Genomic DNA, 7,690 nt, shown 5'->3' on the forward strand with positions numbered 1-7,690 from the left:
TTCGGGTTTAGTACTTTAGACGACACCATCCATATCTGTGAGGTATTTACTCTATTAGCCCGATGGGAAACGAGCAATTCCACATGGGAAATTTAAATTACCAATTGAAGATTGATGTTGAATACAGAGTACACACTTGTAAATGTTTTTAAATATCGCAACTAATTAACATTCCAATAAAATTTTAAGTTTTTGATCGAAAGAGTTCCTAATATCACTGTTAATTAAGTCATGTCATATTTTCTATGAATGTCTTGTATCAATATATTTCAATGAATCCCCACTATTGTATATGTATGAATTTTTTAGCGTGGATTATAATGAATGCTGTTATCTACAGAAACCTGTGCTTACCAGTACCTACATTTATATTAAGGTTATTTTTAAAAAAGTTTCAGGATGCATCCTAATGTCGCTGCTTTTTATAACGCCTTTACTTATAAAGTAAATATTCAGGGTAACAAAACTACAAATCGAATAAAGAACTTAATTTATTAAGCAAATTTGCTTTTTGATCAGTGGACTACGAGATATGAAAATAAAAAATACAGCTAAAATATCTTTCAATATTACTTATTTTATCTTTCACATAGAACTGAAACATTTCAGAGGAATATGCTAAATAAAATTGGGATGTAAACAAGATTTGTAATAGTCCTTTTGTATTCTTAAATGGGCTGTATATGTTGTCACTGATTTTAATGCCTACTTTGTTCGAGTAGATCATTGTCGAGTACTTTTATTACTTTTTTTAGTTTTTCTGAAACTGTAATATCATTTACTACTTTTGTTTTATGTATTCAGTTGTATGTCCTCTTAAATTTGATCTATTTATGATGTTAATGTTGTAAATGTTTCTTGGTCCACAATCTCTTCTTTAACCGTGTTTCGGCTTCATTTTTCATATATGAATGTAATATGTGCGTACGTCCATTCGGTCGATAAATCTCCTTCATTTGGCTCCCTATCAAACATTTTATGTATCATGTGGATCATATCTCTCATACAAATTTAATCGGTTAGTTTGGTCTGGGTTATTCTATTTGATACTATGTATGGCTTTGTTTAATTTCTTCTTCAGTTGACACCTCTTTCGTTATTGTAAGGTCCAAGTAAAGTTTGTCTTTTTTCTTATCTAAATCTAAATCCTGGTCTTCATGAATTTTGCCCTTTGTCGTTTGTTCAGTGTTTTCTTTTAGTACCATATAGTGTTACCAATTGATGGTATTACGCTTGAAAATGAAACAATATGTGAAACCCCATTGTGAAAGAGGGTTCTATAAACTCTTATATTAGTAGCACCCAGGAATTCCCATTGGCAATTTTAGCAATCCTTTTTAATTTTGGCACTAAAGATTGCTCAATTAAAAGAATAGTGATATTGAAAGATGTTTTAAATAGTTTTTAAGATGTTAAAGCATAATGTCTACTGATGGCTCTAATATATGCCTAAATATAAATACATATAATGTTTACTAACCCATCATTTGTACATCCACCGTGAATATTATTTATAATAAGACTCTACGAATTCTTCCATAAAACTGTCCAGAAAATGACATTTTAAATGTCAATAAAACTTAAGTTGTCTAAGTATCTTTCCAGTCTTCCCAACGAAATATTTTTTTGAAAGATTTTAAGGACAATAAATTTTCACTTTCATAACGTTTTGTTAGAAAATTTCAGCTGAAGCTAAAGCGTTGAAAAATAAAACCCTGTAAGTAATGTATATTAAACTGGCCTATTTTTGATGAAATAAAAGATGAAAAGAGTGTAAATTAATCAATCATTAAATATTTTCTGAAAAACATCAGGACAGCACACTGAGCTTACTAATTCATGTTGTGATCTACATAGATATTTCATTGTTAAATTTTTACATTGTTTACTCCGTAAGTACAATAAACTGATATACATAACTATTAATTGTTTTATTTAAGTTCACTTGTATTATTTCCTTCGTAAATTCATTATTGCTGATAAAAACAAGGAGATTAAGGGGTGCAGATGGTTACAATCTCTGAAGATCGTAATTGGGTAAACGCTGGAATATAATAGCATAGGTTCTTACAACTAATTTTCGTAGAATTCCGAAAGACATTTACCATTGTCGAATCACAAGCTTGATAATAGACTTAATATTAAATGAAACAATACAAAACCAAGTAGAAGATACTCGAGTATTCCGCGGGAATGATAAACGAGCCCTAACAACTAAATGAAACTGTAAATTTATTAAAAACTTTCATCTTCACAACTTTGCTTAGATATTAAACCAAAGAACGGGATCAAGAATACATTAAACTCTATCATTAATAACAAAATATTGAAACTTCTCTATAAACTTTGAATTGCAGCGTTGGCGGCAAAATATACGAAAATGTTGCATAACATCGTGACAACTAAATGTGACAACCATTTCAATATTTTGTTATTAATGATTGAGTTTAATAGGGCTTAATGCAATGTTGATCCTGTTCTTTGGTTAAATAAGATCGTGAAGATGAACGTTTTCAATCAATTTTTGTTTGTCCGAACATTTAGTTGTTAGGGCTCGTACATTTCGACCATTATATAGAAATTGAAGCAATTCGAATACTGAGTTGATGGAAAATCCGAAAATCGATGGAAGACAAATAATTACATGTATATATATAAAGGGTATATACCTATAAGGTATATATAAAAAGGGTCTTCGTGCTTAAGACAAAAATAAAAAAATTAAGCCACAGCACAAAACATCTTTTAGAGATCTAGAGGAAAAAAGAACACTAAGGGAAAATCAGACTCATAACAAAATGAACTAAAAATCTTGAATAAGAAAATTAAAAATAAGGTTGGAAAGGATCTGAGACGATACAATACGATGGAAATAAGTAGAGCAGTAGAAGAAAACAAAAGCTTGAAGTTATATAGTTTGCTAATAAGGTGAGTCAAGTATTTAAGTACACCCATTGTTAACGTAGAACTGGATATGGCGGTCTCGTCTTACCGAGACGGTAAGATCACTGATAGCTCGATAGCCCAGTATATAAGGAGAAATAGATTTTGAAACCCAAAAGCCAACACCATTGATACTTTTGTTATTGTTGCCGGAAAATCACATTAAATGTCACAAATTAGTTGTGTAGTACTCCTTGTTACGGAAGTTAAGTTCTGACAGACTACAAAGATATTGGTTCGTTCCAGTTCCTTCTCCAGAGTAGTTTGTTTGCGGGTTGTAAAAGACCACGGACATTCCATGTAGCTATGTTGTGTGGTTTGCGGTTATTACGCTTCTGTTTTTCACCAGTAGCACATTTCGCATGTAGTGCCTGATGAGTCACCTCTGCATGCCCGGTAACTGATTTCACACCTTGCTCCCTGAACGAAAAGAAGTGCCGGGTGCGATCCGGATCGCGAAGATCATTATCCAGGCCTCGCAGCTATTGCTCGTACGATGAACTTTCGTGGGTGAAATAAAGGGGTGGTTTTTCGTTGCCCATTCCATTGGTTGCGAATGATAATAAGGATTTGCACTTATACAGGTATAGTAGGAAAGGACAGTGTCATCTCCTGTTTGGACTTACTAGATATTCAAGGCTCGCGTATGCAGGTTCGCATCCCTAAAGTAAAACTATCTTCTATTGAGTTTATAGATTAGTCTCTCACCGCTACCTATTGTACCTATATAGCAAATAATAAAATGAGACTGGTTTTAGATTAGTGGAAAGACGGCTTTTATATATCCAAAATAAAGGTAATTCTTATTAACCGAGCCAACAACTACAAGATGGACACTCAAAATATTTCTGCATTTAAAGTGGCCAGTCAGAATAACAAAAGCATTAGTTCTTGAGGAAGTAAACAATTCAAGGCGTCTTTGGAGATTTATATTTAGAAGGATTATAAACCTATACCCATGCCGACAATTAGAAGTGGCTAATCGTTAAGGCCAAAGTAGATACGAGAACAATGACCAAAGCAAAGAAATAATGATACAAATTAAAATTGCTGAACAACATTGACCTTGCAATATATCTGGATAAAAGTCCCAAGGTGATATGTATTCCCTACTTTGTTGTATGGAATGGAAAGCTGGAAACTAAAATTTGAACGTATAATGAAGTTGAAAGCATTTGAAGCCATAGGTAGATAATGAACATACCCTGGATTTAACAAGTTACAAATGCTGAAGTGTTGAGACGACTTCAAAAGGATTGCGAAGTCATAAGAAGTCAAAGTGAGAAAATTAACATATTTAGACTATGTTGCCAGATGTGATATATATGGATATATAATGTCCAGTTTATAACGTCCTGCGACTCCTATTCCCAGTCTTAATTCACGGCTATCGATCCAGTCGCCTGGTCGTAGATCTCTCTCTGACATTGCTTTTGGACTTCATTAAGCCATGTTGTTTTCGGTCTTCCTCATTTTTTTCGCTCAGGTTGCTGCCAATCCAATATTACGTTTGGTAGGAGATGGTCTGTCATTATCTGCACATGTAAGTACCAATTGTTGTTTTTGCTGTACTTCTTCTATGATGGTGGTTGTTCTCTCCATGATTTGTCTTATTCTTTCATTTGTTATATGCATCATTCTCAATATACCCACTGATCTGCGCCAAAAATCTATTTCCAGAAGAAGGGATAGTTTAGGGATAGTTTTTGACCAGAGTAGTGAGTTTAGTGCGCCTATTATTTTTCCCCCTTTTATAATCCGTTCATCGATTTCTGTTTCAGTGCGTCCATCTCTTTCCATTTTTGTCTCCAAATAGGTATATTCGGCACATGACGAAATTACGTTTCCATCTTCTAAGTTTAGTTCATCGTTTCAACGCTTTCAATGCACATGTATTTCACAAGACATTGACGACATTTACAACGACATAGAAAATATCTTAAATATAATTGCACAAAAAGAGCCAGTTTATATTATTGGAGACTTTAACGCCAAGTTAAGAAAAATTTATTGTCGGGCCATTTGGCTTGGGCATTAGAAACCACAGAGAAGAACGTCTTCTACAGTTTGCCCGTGAAAACAATCTAGTGATAACAAATACACTTTATAAACCCCACCCAAGAAGGCTCTCAACGTGGACTAGTCCAACTAAAGAACAACAAATCAAATCGACTACATACTCGTGCGGAAAAGATAGAAAATCTCAGTAAAAAATGTAAAAGCTCTGCCTAGGGAATATTGTAGATTAGATCATAAACTACTAAAAATAAACTGCAGGCTCAATCTACACACAACTAGAAAAATACATCAGAGAAAACAGCTAAGGGTAAATAATGCAGAAGATTTCCAGATGAAACTGATAAACAAAGAAAAACCATAAATATTAGCAGACGTAAATAAAACGCGGAATGGAATAAAATGCTGGATACATTCAGTTGAAAAATAGTGCACATTGCCTAAAACCAAAAAAAAAATCATTGGATGTTAGGAAAAACCTTGGAATTGGTGGAAAAAAGAAGAGTTATACTTCAACATACCACAAAAATAGAAAGCAACATTCAAGAAATAGCGGAGCTAAGCAGGAAAATAAAATGTATGTGTATATATAAGTAAGGTGGAAAAAAAAACTGGAATAATATGCAAAACGCCGTAAAAGTCATGAACTACTTAAAAAAGTAAAATATTTGGCTCAAGAGTTCAAGCCACAACTCCAAGCCATTTAAGATCATAATGGAGCAGTAAAAACCGACATAAAGAGCATTGCAGAGACCTGGAAAAATTACTACTTATTTATACGAAGACATTTCAAAAAATGTATCAGTCTCAGAACACAAAAAACATACAAGCAGAGAGGCAGAACCAATCATTTTAGGAGTAGTAGAAGTAGAGAAGGCTCGCAACCAATTAAGCACAAACCTCAGGGAACGATGGCATACCAGCGGAGACTCTAAAAGCAATGGGCGAGATTGGCGTAGATGTAATACTGGATATGTGCAAGATTATATAGATCACAGGTGAATGGCCTGATGAGTGATGTGAATCAACTTTTATCCATAAAAATGGATGACTAGCCGTATGCAGCAATAACAGAACCATTGCCATTATCTTTCATGCAATCAAAACCCTGCTACTTATAATGAATGAATGGCTAAAGAACTTTCTACTTCCAGAGATAGCTAAAGAACAATGGGATTCGTACCAGGAAAAGAAACGCGGGAGCAGAGAGTGAATACCAGAGAGATCAATGAAAACGCGAGGGAACACAATATACCAATGCTTCTCTGTTTTACACAAAGACTTTAAATCAGTAAAATGGGATCCCCCTAGCGTATATTGGAAAATAAAGGAGTACCTAACCACCTAGCTAACCTAATAAGAAATCTGTATGATAAAAACTCAGCCAAATACATTCAGATGCGTTCAAAACAAAGAAATGAACTAGACAGGGCTGCATACTATAAGCATTATTAAACAACATATATTCTGAATATATGTATAATGAGAAAAGTGCTAGACGAATAGGATGGAGAAATCCCTATAGGAGGCAGACAAACCAGTAACCTGCGATAAGTAGATTACACATATACTAGCAGCGAATGAAGTCGAAATAATTACAATCACCGAACGGCTAAACCAGATAAGCGAAGAATTCGGACTTCAGATCAACACAGGAAAAACAAAAATAATGATCGTAGACAGAGCAAATAATAATCTACCGCACATACACCAAGTCGCGAATTTCGAAGCAGTAGACAGATTTGTATACTTGGGCTCCCTGCTAACCAACAATGGCGATTGTTCTTCAAAAATAAAACGTAGTGGCCCGAACTGCAACAGTTAAATTAATTAAAATATGGAAAGTTCGAAAAATAACAAGAAATACTAAGCTCAGGTTGGTCAATGGCCTTATTTTTCCCATTTAAAAAAATCGATAGGTGTAAGATCGAAGTCTTCGAAATGTCAGAATATAGAAGAATTTTACGCGTGTTCTGGACAGAACATAGAACCAACCTGTCAATTCTGGAAGAGCTCTATATAAAAGACAGGCTATTAAAAAATCAAACCGAGCATACCTAAATTACTTCGGCCACATAACTAGAAGAACGGGGAGCATGGAACTATTGGTAGTAGAAGGAAAGGTAGAAAACCGAAGAACAAGAGAAATATATCCAACACGATGGGCAGACCAAATGAAGACTCTGGTCGGAAAATGCCCACATGAAGCCGCCCATATGCCGTTCAGCAAGCTAACAATATTTAGAGTGTCACTACGCCTTAACAAGGGCTCAAGGAATGAGGAGGACGTCCTCCTAAATGGGAATTCATCATGTTCGCCTTTTTTGTTACATTTTTTTCGTTCAATGAAAAAGGGTCCAATTATTTTGTCGTCTATTATTTCAGGCCATACATTAAGTTTTTCTGGATACCAGGTGTGGTATTCACGTATCGAACTAAAATTATTACGGGAGCAATATGTACAATTATGCCAATTTACGTTTTCGTCAATAACAAAAGTTGTCTCATCGCAAAATATAAGATTATTTAAAAAAATTGGATCGTTTGGATAGTAACGCTTTCCCATAATAATATCTGCAAATTCTTCACTTCTATCAAAATCGACATCTGAGTCTTAACTTTTGAACCAACCATACTTGGTATGGATGGAATTTATTATAATATAATAAATTTACATTAAGGGTTTTTGCGAAGTATATAGACTACAAGCCCATGGGGGATTTTTAATGGG

At 34.2% G+C, this 7,690-nt stretch overlaps 1 protein-coding gene across 1 annotated transcript in view; it reads left to right on the plus strand.

Moving 5' to 3' along the window:
* Positions 1–432, plus strand: part of LOC140452085 (uncharacterized) — a 51,330-nt gene extending 50,898 nt beyond the window's left edge. Inside the window, exon 7 of the transcript XR_011952130.1 lies at positions 310–432. The gene's annotated coding sequence lies outside the window, so the exon portion shown is untranslated. The remainder of the gene's footprint in view (positions 1–309) is intronic.
* The last annotated feature ends 7,258 nt before the right edge of the window (positions 433–7,690 follow it).

Source organism: Diabrotica undecimpunctata, chromosome 10, assembly GCF_040954645.1.
Source record: "Diabrotica undecimpunctata isolate CICGRU chromosome 10, icDiaUnde3, whole genome shotgun sequence".
NCBI lineage: Eukaryota > Metazoa > Arthropoda > Insecta > Coleoptera > Chrysomelidae > Diabrotica > Diabrotica undecimpunctata.